The sequence below is a fragment of the Microcebus murinus genome, chromosome 4 (assembly GCF_040939455.1).
Source record: "Microcebus murinus isolate Inina chromosome 4, M.murinus_Inina_mat1.0, whole genome shotgun sequence".
NCBI classification, from domain to species: domain Eukaryota; kingdom Metazoa; phylum Chordata; class Mammalia; order Primates; family Cheirogaleidae; genus Microcebus; species Microcebus murinus.
The window spans coordinates 113,985,973-114,001,684 of record NC_134107.1 but is presented as its reverse complement, the minus strand read 5'-3'; the positions used below and the strand labels follow the sequence as shown (position 1 = coordinate 114,001,684).

Below are 15,712 nucleotides of genomic sequence, written 5' to 3'. Positions count from 1 at the left end.
CAGGGAGCCCAGGCCAAGCAGCCTGTGGAAGAAGCCACATGCTGTGCCACCCCGGGGAACACGACTGCAGGCCACAGCCCTTCCCACCTCCTCCTCCTCCTCCTCCTCCTCCTCCTCCTCCCACCCCGCCCCCGCCCCCGCCCCCACATGGCACAGGGCCCAGAGACACCTCAGACACTTGCTACCCAAAGTGCAAAGGGCATCAGTTGCTCCTCCAAACCCCCCCCCAGCCCAGCAGACCACGTTGTCCAGCCAGCCCCCGGGCCTCCCTGGGGTGCCCAGCAGAAAAGTGCAGACACCCACTGGACCCTCACCCCCGGGCCTCCCTGGGGTGCCTAGCACAAAAGTGCAGACACCCACCGGATCCGAAAACTCAATCTCAGTTTTCGGGTGTTTTTGCCACTCTAAGGACCCGCAGGCCAGCTGGGCCTTCTGGCAGGACAGAGAGCCCCGGAATCCGACATGGAGAGCTGGGTGTACGTCCCCATGAGGAGGCGGTCCCCACCTCCGCGGCTATCCCCTTGTGGGGAGCGGCAGCCGGGGGGCCTCAGAGAAGACACCAGGCTGGGCCCCCACGGCACAGCGGGAGCACGTCCCCCGCAGGCCGCTTAGCGATGGCGGCCAGCCGGCGGACGGTTGGGTTGCGCGAGACGCTGCGTCCGCCCTGCTACCGGGTTCCTGGGAGGGCGTCCTGGAACCAGCGTCCACACCAAGCCCTTGGAAGGCCCAGGCGACGGAGGAGCCCCGTCAGGCAGGGGCCGAGGACGGTGACGGCCCAGGCGGGGAGGAGCGTGTCAGGCAGGGGCAGAGGACGGTGACAGGTGACAGGCCGGGCGGGAAGGAGTCAGTCAGGCAGGGGCCGTGGAGGAGACGGGCTGGGTAAGGGTTAGGGTTAGAGTCAGGGCACAGGCCACAATCGCAAAGACCTGGAAGCGACCCGAGTGCCCATCCACCCACGAGTGGGTAAATAAAATGTGGCGCGTGGACACCACGGAGTGCTATTCGGCTATGAGGAGCAGCGGTGAGGGGGCACCTCTCGTGGTTCTCCTGGCCAGAGCTGGAACCCGTTCCAGTAAGCCAAGTATCCCAAGAATGGACACACGAGCACCACGTGCTCGCGCTCACCAGCAAATGGGTACGAACCGATGGACACCTAAGTGGACACAGAGGAATCACCTTCTTCGGGTGGGTGTCGGGCGGGTGGGGGGAGGGGATGGGCATACACATCCATTAGGAATGGGGTGGGTGCGCACCGACTGGGGGATGGGCGCACTTGAAGCTCTGACCCGAGGGGGGAGGCTGGGAGAGGGCAACGCACCCGACCTTAACATTGGTGCCCCCACAATATGCTGGAACAACATGAGAGGTAAATGAATAAGAACACGGGGGGGGAGGGGGGCACGGGCAACACATGTCACCTTAATACTTGGACTCCCATCATCTGCTTGAAAAGAGAGAGAAAGGAAAATGCAATAATAGAGATAAGAGACACTTTTTAAAAATAATGAATCCGGCCGGGCGCTGTGGCACACGCCTGTAATCCTAGCTCTTGGGAGGCCGAGGCGGGCGGATTGCTCAAGGTCAGGAGTTCAAAACCAGCCTGAGCAAGAGCGAGACCCCGTCTCTACTATAAATAGAAAGAAATTAATTGGCCAACTGATATATATATATAAAAATTAGCGGGGCATGGTGGCGCATGCCTGCAGTCCCAGCTACCCGGGAGGCTGAGGCAGAAGGATCACTCGAGCCCAGGAGTTTGAAGTTGCTGTGAGCTAGGCTGACGCCACGGCACTCACTCTAGCCTGGGCAACAAACCGAGACTCTGTCTCAAAAAAAAAAAAAAAAAAATGAATCCGAAGAGAAAAGTAAAAGGAGGCCTGTGGAGCAGGTCTGGGTGTGACTCCGGATCCCCCAACATCAGGTGCCACCACCAAAGATTCCTACGTGTAGCCCATAGAACCCCAAAAGCGACGGGACGAGTTCTGGTCACATACTCCCTCAAAATGACATCCTGGCCTTCTTCTGGAACTCCCTCCCCTCTCAGACTCTCAAGGTTTCCTCCAGCGTGTCAGTTCCCATAGAGCAGACCTTTGGTCTGAGACCTGACAGTCCAGAAGCCACGCATGCTGTCGCGTGGCGGCGGTGTCGCGGCTCGGGACAAAAGGAGGCCCCACGGTGCGGGCTGGGGCGCCAGGCACCGCGGCGGGCGCTGAGGGTGGGGGTCACCCCCACCCCGGGCCGCCCCCGCACTCCCAGAAACGCGACAGAACCAGAGGCAAAAAAAAAAAAAAAAAAGAAGAAGAAGCCTACGGCACCCGGTATTCCCGGGCGGTCTCCCATCCAAGTTCTAACCAGGCCCGACCCTGCTTAGCTTCCGAGACCAGACGGGATCGGGCGCGTTCGGGGTGGTGTGGCTGTGGACGGCGGAGGGGCCCCTGCCCCGCTTAAGAAGCCGAGCCTCTCTGCGCTTCCCCGCCGCCTCCTCCCGCCCAAGGCCCCGCGCTGGGCCGGGCCTGTTGAGTTCGCCGGCCGGGTCCGGCGGGCTCCGAGGGACGGGGGTGACAGGCGGGGCGGGCAGGGAGCGGCGGGCCGGGGTTGGGGGCTGTCTCTCTATACACACACACTCACACTCACACTCACTCACTCACTCACACTCACACAAGATGCGCCTCCACGGCTGGACCCGCCAAGGTGGAGACCTTCCAGCCCCCCTCCTCTCCTCGCCTGGCCTCCTTCACCTCCCCGCCCCCCACCCCCAGCGCGCCGCGGCCGCTTACTGCGCCCGGGCGGGTGGGCGGGAGGGGCGCTCGCCCTTTGACCCCAGCCAGGGGCCGCCCTCCCCCACAACCCCTTTCAGCTGCGCCCCCCCCCTGTGGCCCTGCGGCCGCCTATTCCCCCGGGCCAGGGCTGGGGCACGGCGCATGGGGGAGGGGAGGGAGTGTATGGGGCGTCTCTCTCTCTCTCCGGATGTTTCCCATGGGTGGGGTGGGGTGGCGTGGTTTGTGGGGCGCTGAAGAAATCAGTCCCTTCATCTCCTCCCTCTGGAAAACACCCAAGCCCTTGGAGAACTGCCGGCACCGCTACCATTGGGGCAGGGACCCTCCTCTGTGTCCTCTTGTGGCCCAGTCCAAGGGGCCTGGGCCTGGCCGGGGCTGCATTGGACCCCAACCACCCTGGCGTGTGGACTCGCCAAAAATCGGCGATTAGATATTGGATTCCAGCTTCATTGAGGTCATTTCACTAATGAGTGCACCGGAAAGAGTTTCCTAATCCATCTGTGAGGGTGGCAACTGAAAGAGAATTTTTTTTTTTTTTTTTGAGACAGAGTCTCGCTTTGTTGCCTAGGCTAGAGTGAGTGCACTGGCATTAGCCTAGCTCACAGCAACCTCAAACTCCTGGGCTCAAGCAATCCTTCTGCCTCAGCCTCCCAAGTAGCTGGGACTACAGGCATGCGCCACCATGCCTGGCTCATTTTCCTATATATATTAGTTGGCCAATTAATTTCTTTCTATTTACAGTAGAGACCGGGTCTGGCTCTTGCTCAGGCTGGTTTCGAACTCATGACCTCGAGCAATCCGCCCGCCTCGGCCTCCCAGAGAGCTAGGATTACAGGCTTGAGCCACCGCGCCCGGCCTGAAAGAGAATTTGAAAGCTGACAGAATAGGCGAGGAAAGGCATAGGAGATTTCCACACCCAGTAAGGAAGCCTTTCCCGAAATGGAAGAAAGAAAGGAGCAAACAGAGACACCGGTAGCCTGCCCGGATGAGAGTCTGCCCCTGAGAGAAAGTACCCTGACCAGGTTCCCCCGTGGGTGGGTGGCGAGCTAGCGGCATTCAGAAGAGCGAGGCCCGCAGTCTGTGCGGAAGACACCTGCACTCGGGTGTGTGTGGTGGCACAATTCACAAGCAGCTCCAGATGTTAAACCAAGGAGAAGCCAGGGAGTTCCCAACGCCCCAGGTGTCCTCAGCCCACGACTGGCTGCTGTGGGAATGCGAAGCCCGGCTCCTTGTCTCAGAGCGGGACAACCAGGAGGTGTGATGTCCACCCAGGGCTTCCCAGGAGGATCAGGCTGAAGCTGGGACTTGGCCTCAAAGTGTCCCCTCGCATGGCCACCCCCTTTCCCTTCCTGCACCTCTACTCCTGGTGCCCCTCCATCTAGGGGCCAGATCTTAAAGAGTCACTGGCAAGAGAATCCTGGTCCCAAAGGAGCATTCTGGGGGACCCGTGCAGACAGAGGTTGTGGGCATGGCCCCCTGGGACTCTGCCCGACCCAGGGCTGAGAAATGCAACCTCCCAGCTCTGGGTCCCTGCAGGAAGTGTTGGTAAGCACAGGGCCAGTCCTCCAAAGGCCCAGGTCAGGGAGCCCAGGCCAAGCATCCCGTGGAAGAAGCCACATGCCGTGCCACCCCGGGAACACGACTGCAGGTCATGGCCCCCCCTCTCCTCCTCCCCCCCCCACATGGTGCAGGGATCAGGGACACCTCAGACACTTGCTACCCAAAGTGCAAAGGGCATCAGTTGCTCCTCCAAACCCCCCGCCCAGCAGACCGTGTTGTCCAGCCAGCCCCCAGGCCTCCCTGGGGTGCCCAGCACAAAAGTGCAGACACCCACCTGACCCTCAATCTCAGTTTTCGGATGGATGTTTTTGCCACTCTAAGGACCCGCAGGCCAGCTGGGCCTTCTGGCAGGACAGAGAGCCCCGGAATCCGACGTGGAGTGCTGGGTGTACGTCCCCATGAGGAGGCGGTCCCCACCTCCGCGGCTATCCCCTTGCGGGGAGTGGCAGCCCCAGGGCCTCAGAGAAGACACCTGGCTGGGCCCCCGCGGCACAGCGGGAGCACGTACCCTGCAGGCCGCTTAGCGAGGGCGGCAGGCGGACGGTTGGGTTGTGCGAGACGCTGCGGCCGCCCTGCTACCGGGTTCCTGGGAGGGCGTCCTGGAACCAGCGTCCACACCAAGCCCTTTGAAGTCCCAGGCGACGGAGGAGACCCGTCAGGCAGGGGCCGAGGACGGTGACAGGTGACAGGTGACAGGCCGGGCGGGAAGGAGTCAGTCAGGCAGGGGTCGAGGAGGAGACAGGCTTCGTAAGGGTTAGGGTTAGAGTCAGGGCACAAGTCACAATCGCAAAGACCTGGAAGCGACCCGAGTGCCCATCCACCCACGAGTGGGTAAATAAAATGTGGCGCGTGGACACCACGGAGTGCTATTCGGCTATGAGGAACTGCGGTGAGGGGGCACCTCTCGTGGTTCTCCTGGCCAGAGCTGGGACCCTTTCCAGTAAGCCAAGTATCCCAAGAATGGACACACGAGCACCACGTGCTCGCGCTCACCAGCAAATTGGTACGAACCGATGGACACCTAAGTGGACACAGAGGACTCACCTTCATCGGGTGGGTGTCGGGCGGGCGTGGGGAGGGGATGGGCATACACATCCATTAGGAATGGGGTGGGTTCGCACCCACTGGGGGATGGGCGCACTTGAAGCTCTGACCCTAGGGGGGAGGTGGGGAGAGGGCGATGTACCCGACCTTAACATTGGTGTCCCCACAATACGCTGGAACCACATGAGAGGTAAATGAATAAGAACACAGGGGGGAGGGGGGCACGGGCAACACATGTCACCTTAATACTTGGACTCCCATCATCTGCTTGAAGAGAGAGAGAAAAGAAAATGCACTAATAGAGATAAGAGACACTTTTTAAAAATAATGAATCCGAAGAGAAAAGTAAAAGGAGGCCTGTGGAGCAGCTCTGGGTGTGACTCCGGATCCCCCAACATCAGGTGCCACCACCAAAGATTCCTACGTGTAGCCCATAGAACCCCGAAAGCAACGGGACGAGTTCTGGTCACATACTCCCTCAAAATGACATTCTGGCCTTCTTCTGCAACTCCTTCCTCTCTCAGACTCTCAAGGTTTCCTCCAGCGTGTCGGTTCCCACAGAGCAGACCCTTGGTCTGAGACCCAACAATACAGATGCTACGCCTGCTGTCGCGTGATGGCGGTCCTGTGGCTTGGGGCAAGTGGAGGCCCCACGGAGCGGGCTGGGGCGCCTGGCACCGTGGCGGGCGCTCTGGTTGGGGGTGACTCCCCGGACCGCTGCTGGGCTCTCCGAATGGGGACAGAACAAATGACATCAACAGAGAAATCAACAGTGACAATGACATCAACAGTGACAATGACATCGACAGTGACAATGACAATGACATTGACAGTCACAGTGACAGTGACAATGAGGGTGACAATGACATCAACAGTGACAATGACATCGACAGTGACATCGACAGTGACAATGATACCGACAGTGACATCGACAGGGACAATGACAACAGTGACTATGACATTGGCAATTTCATCGACAGTGACAGTGTCAACAGTGACAATTACATCGGCAGTGACAATGACTGCCACAGTCACAATGACATCAACAGTGGCAATGACAATGACAATGACATCAACAGTGACAATGACAGTGACAGTGACATCGACAGTGACAATGACATCGACAGTCAAAATGACAAGTGACAATGACATCGGCCTTGACAATGACATCGGCCATGACAATGACAATGACAGTGATAATGACATCGACAGTGAGAATAACATCATCAGTGACAATCACAATGACAGTGACAATGACATCAACAATGACAGTGACATCGACAGTGACAATGACAGTGACAATGACATCGACAGTGAAAATAACATTGATAGTGACAATGACAATGACATCGACAGTGACAATGACAACAGTGACAATGACAATGACATTGACAGTGAATATGACATCCACAGTGACAATGACAGTGGCAATGACATCAACAGTGACAATGACAATAATATCAACAGTGACAGTGACATCAACAGTGACAATGACATCAACAGTGACAATGACAGTGACCATTGACATCGACAGTTGTTGACATCGACAATGACAGTTACAATGACATCGACAGTGACAATGACAATGACAATGACAGTGACAATGACATCGGCAGTGACAATAACATCAACATTGACAATGACAATGACAGTGACAATGACATCGACAGTGACAATGACAACAGTAACAATGACATCGGCAGTGACAATGACAATGACATACTCAGTGACAAGATCAACAGTGACAATGACAATCACAGTGACAATGACAGTGACAATGACATCGACAGTGACAATGACATCTACAGTGACAATGACAGTGACAATGACATCTACAGTGACAATGACAGTGACAATGACATAGGCAGTGACAATGACATCGACACTGACAATGACAACAGTGACAGTGACATCAACAGTGACAATGACAACACTGACAATGACAGTGACAATGACAACAGTGACAGTGACAATGACATCAACAGTGACGACAGTGACAATGACATCAACAGTGACAATGACGACATCAACAGTGACTATGACATTGACAGTGACATCGACAGTGACAATGACATCGATGGCGTTGACATCAACAGTGATGATGACAGTGATAGTGACAATGACATTTACAGTGACAACAACATCAACAGTGACGATGACAACAGTGACGATGACAGTGACAATGACATCAACAATGGCGATGACATCAACAGTGACGATGACATCAACAGTGTGAATGACATCAACAGTGACGATGGAAGTGACTGTGACAATGACATCAACAGTGACATCAACAATGACGACATCAACAGTGACGATGACATCAAAGTGACAATGATAGTGACAATGACATGAACAGTGACAATGACAGTGACATGACATCGACAGTGACAATGACATCGACAGTGACATCGACAGTGACGACATCAACAGTGACGATGACATCAACAGTGATAATGACAACAGTGACATCGACAGTGACAATGACATCGACAGTGACGATGACATCAGCAGTGATGATGACATCGACAGTGACAACGATGATGACATCAACAGTGACAATGACATCAACAGCAACAATGACATCAACAATGACATTGACAGTGACAATGACATCAACAATGACATCGACAGTGACAATGACATCGACAGTGACATCGACAGTGACAATGACATCAACAGCAACAATGACATCCACAATGACATCAACAGTGACAATGACATCAACAATGACGACGACACCAACACTGCCACCCCCACCCAGCCCCACTGAGGCAGCGGCTCCACGGCCTTTGGTTTGACTTTGCCCTCAGGCAAGGGAAAACCTTGGAGCTCTTGGTAACGTCCTTGTTCCAGAGATGAACAAGGCAAGGCCCAGAAAGGTCCTGCGACCTGCTCAGGGCCACACAGCAAGCGCCTCCAGCTCACTCTTCTCCGTCTCCCCATCTGTGAGCGGCGACCACAGGCCCGTGCCCCTTGCAGGGCTTGGCGGCCACTAAACACTGCGCCCAGCAGGCTCGTAACAGTGCCCAGGACACAGGAGGAAGCAAAACAGACGTCCGGCATGAATCCTTCTTTCCTGCCTCACCCATCCTCAGAGCAGGGGGCCCTTTCGACAAATCTGAAAAGTCGCTAAGTCTGGCGGCTTTGGGTTCAAATGTCTCTACTGCTGTGTCTGTTATGGCTAAAAAAAAGAAAAAAGAAAAAGAAAAAGGAGAAAGAAAAAAAAAAGTCAGAAAGGCTAACTCTAAGATGAACCCCCTTCTGCCCTTGAACTTCACAAACTAGACCCAAAGGCCGTGGGGGGGGTGGGGAGAGAAAGGGACGAGGGACATCTCGCCTTCCAGAACAAAATGACCCTTCTTCCTGCAGGCAAAGGACGGCCTGCAGGATAGCCAGGAAGTTGGCTCCCCTTTAGGAAGCCTAATTAAAGCGACTTCTCTCGTGCATTCTTCTTCTTTGCTTAAACCCACATGTCTGCAAAGGAGGCCTCGAGCTGAGTGAGAGACTGCCCCCTGCCGGGGGATTTCATTATTGCAGGGAGGCTTCATTTCCAAACCCTCCCCAAGTCTGCAGAACGCCAAACCCATCGGCAACAGGCAGATGCAAGACACCTCTGCTCCTCTTTCTATATTGAAAAATACTTTGGAAGCTCCTACACACCACGACACTGTGCTGGTCTGAGTCTCTCGTGGTGCCAGGCAGGGCTGGGAGGAAGCTTCCGGATGGACGCGTGCAACAATCCGGGGGTCACAGTGGACCAGTGATGATGAGCTTCCATCTCTCCAGGTAATCAGACAGAATCCAGATGATTCCTCAGATAAGGGGAGTGGGGGGGAGAAACATCAACATTCCAGCTTCAGAAGGCAGCTGGTCTACACCACCGGTCTCAGCAGAGTCTGAGATTGTACAGATGAGAAAAACGTCCAGAGCTATATATAGAGTTTCAAGACATTTGTAAAAAATCCATTGTTTAATATCACCACGATTTCAGAAAAACAACTGTTTAACAGAAAAGTCAAAGACAAACATTATTATTATTATTATTATTTTTTTTTGAGACAGAGTCTCATTCTGTTGCCCGGGCTAGAGTGCTGTGGCGTCAGCCTCGCTCACAGCAACCTCAAACTCCAGGCCTCAAGCAATCCTCCTGCCTCAGCCTCCCGAGTGGCTGGGACTACAGGCATGTGCCACCATGCTCGGCTAATTTTTTCTATGTATTTTTAGTTGGCCAATTAATTTCTTTCTATTTTTAGTAGAGACGGGGTCTTGCTCCTGCTCAGGCTGGTTTTGAACTCCTGACCTTGAGCGATCCTCCCGCCTTGGCCTCCCGGAGTGCTAGGATGACAGGCGTGAGCCACCGTGCCTGGCCCAAGCGTTATGATTTTGAAACTGAATGGATTTACTTGCATGCACTTCACGACCTTTAGCCTTCACTTTTTTTTTATAGGAACCAATGAAAACATGATCACAGAACAGACTTTTTTTTTAACCCATGAGCTTTGGAAAAAACTTTGTTTTACAATCGAAGCAGTTGATAAAGCTATTTGCACTTTGGAAAAAAATAAGAAAAGATCCCATCCGATCTGAGAGCGTGTCCAGGCTCACCCACTGGCCCTGGTGGAGGCTGAAAGACAAGAGAAGCCACCCAGCCAATCCACAAAGTAGCAAGTCTGTGGAAGTCGGTGCTCAGTGCTGCCCGCCACTGAGATTTGGGGGTTAATTGTTGCACATCCTTAGGGTAACGACAGCTGGCTGATGCAGGACTCGAATTGCAGAAGTCCCCCAGTGTAGAAGAGAGTGACCAGATGCCACTAGGGCTTGGGGAAAGACAGTGATGACAGGCACGGTGCAATTTCTTGCTCACTCTCATGTCCCCCAGCTTCTGTGCAAGCTAGTGACTCCTTTCCTATTTGCTGGCTCTAATCAAAAGTTCAGTCTTTTGCTGGAGCAAAGAAACAAATTAGCTGAGTCCCCATCTTTTGTTATTCCGGTCACTTGACTCCAATGGATAGGAGCTTTTTTGCAAAAGCCTTTTGCATGTTGTCTTTTTAGAAGCCCGACTTTAATCAGTTTTGCTTGCAATTGTTCCAAACGTGTGACAGTCCTGCCTGTACCTTAGCAGGCAGGGTAAATAACCACAGTTCTGACTTCCATGTTGGAAGGCAGCATACATAGGACATATTATTCTGCAGAAATAAGTCCAAACTCTACAGCCTCTGGGCACAGTGGCTCACGCCTGTAACCCTGGCACTCTGGGAGGCTGAGGCAGGAGGATTGTTTGAGGTCAGGAGTTCAAGACCAGCCTGAGCAAGAGTGAGACCCTGTCTCTACTAAAAAAAAATATAGAAAGAAATGAGCTGGATGACTACAAATATATATAGAAAAAATGAGCCAGGCATGGTGGCGCATGCCTGTAGTCCCAGCTACTCAGGAGGAGGCTGAGGCAGGAGGATCGCCTGAGGCCAGAAGTTTGAGGTTGCTGTGAGCGAGGCTGATGCCACAGCACTCTAGCCTGGGCAGCAGAGCGAGACAATGTCTCAAAAAAAAAAAAAAAAACAAACACAAAAAACAAACAAAAAAAACTCTACAATCTAATAACTTTCGATCTTATGCAAGATATTTAACATCTATGAGCCTGTTTTCTCATCTACAAAATGGGATTTCTAGTTGCCGAAGAGGGTTGTGGAATAGTAAATGAGGTGCTGTATGCATTACTCAGTTATGCAAGGCACCCCGAAATCCCATACTGATGTGTTGGTCCGTATGGACTTGAGCTGCCCCATGCAGAGACCATTTGGGGCAGGGGTGAGAGATCGAGTTTTAGAGTCAGAACCGGATTCTTAACCTGGCTCTACAACATACCAGCTGTTCTGAACAAGCCACTTCACCTTTCTCTTTCTGAGCCCTGATTTCATCCTCTGTCAAATGGTGATTGTAAAAATCAAAAGCGAAAACAAGCCAAAAATTCCATGCTACTGATATCATGAGATAAGGTATACAAACAGGTTTTTTTTTTTTTTATGTTTTTTTTTTTTGAGACAGAGTCTCACTCTGTTGCCCAGGCTAGAGTGAGTGCCGTGGCATCAGCCTCGCTCACAGCAACCTCCAACTCCTGGGCTCAAGTGATCCTCCTGCCTCAGCCTCCCCAAGTAGCTAGGTCTACAGGCATGCACCACCATGCCCGGCTAATTTTCTCTCTATATATATTTTAGTTGCCCAATTAATTTCTATTTTTAGTAGAGACAGGGGTCTCGCTCTTGCTCAGGCTGGTCTCGGACTCCTGACCTCAAGCAATCCTCCCGCCTCGGCCTCACAGAGTGCTAGGATTACAGGTGTGAGCCACTGCGCATAGCCTGCAAAAAGGTTTTTAAAAACCCTAAAGACCTGAGCAAGTATCAGGTTATTCTTATTCCTGGAGAGACCACAGGGGTGTATTCAGGCGGCATTTCTGTTTTAATGGTGCTTAATAAATGGAACATAACCAATGGTGTTTAAAATAGATACTTAATAATTAAATACTACTGAAGCCTGTTAATGCAAAACCCAATGGGCTTCAATTATTGAGGCGTAGGCGGTCAAAACTGAAAATGCAATTTGAAGAGGTTTTTCCAAGAAGGTAGAAAACTGCAGAGCTCTACCCTGAAGAACGTTCCTTTCAGTCTGAGAAGACCCTGCTCACGAAACCCAACCCTAGAACGTGAAAGAACACAGGACTCCAAGTGGCCTCATTTCTTGGTCGCCCAGATCGGAGGGACAGAGACAGGGAACAGCTGCCACGTGGAGAATGCAGCTCAGGAAATCTCTGCCCTGAAAACTGAGAACCGCCATTTAAGCGGAGCTTTTATGTGGCTTGTCATCCAACCTGACTGTGGTTTCCATACTGAAACTGATTAAACATACGGGTCATCTTTCCAGGAAAAACAAAACAAAACAAAACAAAAAACGCCCAACGTTATTATTTTTGCATAGATGCAAGCTGATGTCGCAGGCTGTCCGATTGGGCATTGGCAGAGGTGGGATTGGAAAATGTCTTTACAGCCTGGGCCCTGGGGTCTGCGTGCAGGGACTTGGTCCCCAGGATGAAGGTCATGATTAGTCCCAAGTCTGAGAAGTGGTGAGATGATTACACATCTCTGCATTGTTCCTGCTACATTTCTTGTTCTTTCCCTCGTTTTAAATGGCACTTTTGTGTCCCTGCTGTGAGACTCAGATTCCAAGGATAACTTAAGGGGCTAGAAACAAAATATGGAGACACACTGGTTCTATCAGGACCCTGGGAAGGAATAGCCTAAAATCAAAGGATTTATCTGAATACGGACACAGGAGACGACGGGGGGGGGGGGGAAGTTAACACACCAACTATGCAACTAGCAAATATCATATTTTCCTACTGGTAAAAACTGTCGCATTCAGTCGGGCTAAAAGAGATTAGCAGCTCCTCCTAATTGAAAAGAAAAAAAAGGGGGGGGGAGGAAAAATTTTAGCCAGTTAGAAGCACGTCTTCATATTACAGAGAAGTGGTGGTGCTGTCTTGGTTAGCATGGACTCAAGTTCAAGAGTAGAGGCCAGGCGTGGTGGCTCACGCCTGTCATCCTAGCACTCTGGGAGGCCAAGGTGGGAAGATTGCTTGAGCTGAGGAGTTCGAGACCAGCCTGAGCAAGAGCAAGACCCCACCATGTCTACTAAAAATAGAAAAAAAAATAGCTGAACAACTAAAAATATATATATAGAAAAAATTAGCCGGGCATGGTGGCACATGCCTGTAGTCCCAGCTACTCAGGAGGCTGAGGCAGGAGGATTGCTTGAGCCCAGGAGTTGGAGGTTGCTGTGAGCAAGGCTGATGCCATGGCACTCACTCTAGCCTGGGCAACAGAGCAAGACTTTGTCTAAATAAAATAAAATAAAATAAATAAAATAAAAATAAAATAAATACAATAAAAAATAAAATAAAATAATAAAATAAAGTAAAATAAAATAAAATATAAAAAATAAAATAGATCCAGAGATGAGATGAATAAAATGAGAAGCAGAACAGACTAGCACCAAATCCTTAACACCAAGCACTCTGCCTGTTTCCACCCGACCCGAGGCAGAAGACAAATGCACCTTCTGAGAACGCCACAATCCTGCGGTGATCACATTACCAGTAGCTGAATGCTGTCCCCACGCTGGTCCAAGCTTCATAAGGACAGTTTGTCTTATTTCCATAGAGACTTCACCAGGATAAAATTACCTGGAACTTCCCATCTTAGTACCAGGTGGTGAAATCCATCTCAGTGGCTTTCGCAAAAACTTGACATTGGCAAATGAAAGGAACCAATAAAAATGGTGTTCCAGTTACGTAAACTTGTTACCACAATTTAAAAAAAAAAATTGTAAATAGCATTCCAAACAGTTTGTTGAAGTTAAGTGCTTAGCCATTTAAAATTAGCCAGTTTTGTAACTTCAGACAAACTCATAGACCTATACATTTTTGGAAACCATTTTTTCCCCTCATTTAGCAATAGTCACCTAATTACAATTAGGTGTATTTGTACTTTGAAACATTATCATGCATCTGGCAAATCAACTCTATGTTTTGGAAATACAGTTTTTCTGTTTCCTAATTCTCTATAAATTGCAAAATTATAATGCAATAATAATGATGTCAGAAATGTATATGTACAAAGTTGGTCAGATGTTATACCTTGATGCATATATACACATAGCCTTGGCTTCAGTGATTCTACTTCTAGGAATTTATCCGACAGTTTCACACACAGAGACAATGATAATGGACAGAAAAGAATGTCTACTGAGGCACCATTTTTGATAACTAGAACCTTAAAACATCTTAACTGATCATCAGAGGAGAACTGATAAAAAAATAAATTATGATATAGCTATACAATGGGTTATGCCATAGATATTTTAAATTTTTAATAAAGAATATTTATGTATACTGATAATGAAATCTCTCCAAGATCTACTGTTAAGTGAAAAAGAGGAAGTATCTACAAGATACTCTATTTGTGTTAAAAAAAACATGGCCAGGTGCGGTGGCTCACGCCTGTAATCCTAGAACTCTTGGAGGCCAAGGCAGGAGGATCGCTCAAGGTCAGGAGTTTGAAACCAGCCTGAGCAAGAGCCAGACCCCATCTCTCCTAAAAATAGAAATTAGTTGGCCAACTAAAAATATATAGAAAAAATTAACTGGGCATGGTGGCGCATGCCTGTAGTCCCAGCTACTGTGCATCCCCCAACATCCGGTGCCACCACCAAAGATTCCTACGTGTAGCCCATAGAACCCCAAAAGCAACGGGATGAGTTCTGGTCACATGCTCCCTCAAAATGACTTCCTGGCCTTCTGGAATTCCCTCCCCTCTCAGACTCTCAAGGTTTCCTCCAGCGTGTCGGTTCCCACAGACCAGACATTTGGTCTGAGACCTGACAGTCCAGATGCCACGCCTGCTGCCACGTGGCGGCGGTGTCGCAGCTTGGGACAAGAGGAGGCCCCACGGTGCGGGCTGGGGCTCCAGGCACCGCGGCGGGTGCTGAGGGTGGGGGTGAACCCCCCACCCCCCAGACCGCCGCCGCGCTCTCCGAATGGGGACAGAACAAGAGGCCTACGGCACCTGGTATTCCCAGGTGGTCTCCCATCCAAGTACTAACCAGGCCCGACCCTGCTTAGCTTCCGAGATCAGACGAGATCGGGCGCGTTCAGGGTGGTGTGGCCATAGATGGCGGAGGGCGCCCCAGCCCGGCTCAAGAAGCTGAGCGTCTCTGCGCTTCCCCGCACCTCCTCCCGCCCCAGGCCCCGAGCCGGCTCTGACCCACTCGGGGCCGGGCCGGGCCGGGCTTGTGGAGTTCGCTGGCCGGGTCCCGAGGTTCCACGGGACTGGGGTGCAGGGCGTGGTGGGCTCGGCGGGGTGGGGGGCTGTCTTCACACACACACACAACACACACACACACACTCACACACTGACACACACCAGATGCGCCTCCAGCCTCCACGGTTGGACCCGCCAAGGTGGAGACCTTCCAGCCCCCCTCCTCTCCTCGCCTGGCCTCCTTCACCTCCCCGCCCCCCACTCCCAGCGCGTCGTCGTCGCCGCCGCCCGCAGCCGCCAATGACTGGGCACGTGCGGGGCACTCGCCCTAAGACCCCAGCCAGGGGCCGCCCGCCCCCACAACCCCTTTCAGCTGTGCCCCTCGCCCTGTGGGTGGGCGGCTGCCTATTCCCCCGGGTCAGGGCTGGGGCACAGCGCATGGGGGAGGGGAGCCAGTGTATGGGGCATCTCTCTCTCCGGATGTGTCCCATGGGTGGGGTGGGGTGGCGTGGTCTGTGG

At 52.1% G+C, this 15,712-nt stretch overlaps 1 non-coding gene and 1 pseudogene across 1 annotated transcript; both read right to left on the bottom strand.

Annotated features, from left to right (window-relative positions):
* Nucleotides 1–2,303: 2,303 nt before the first annotated feature.
* On the bottom strand, nucleotides 2,304–2,422 carry LOC142870663 (uncharacterized; annotated as a pseudogene).
* Nucleotides 2,423–14,986: 12,564 nt separating this feature from the next.
* LOC142870653 (5S ribosomal RNA) lies at nucleotides 14,987–15,105 on the bottom strand. The gene has a single exon (XR_012919026.1). It is a non-coding gene; the product is annotated as a 5S ribosomal RNA (ribosomal RNA).
* Nucleotides 15,106–15,712: the final 607 nt, after the last annotated feature.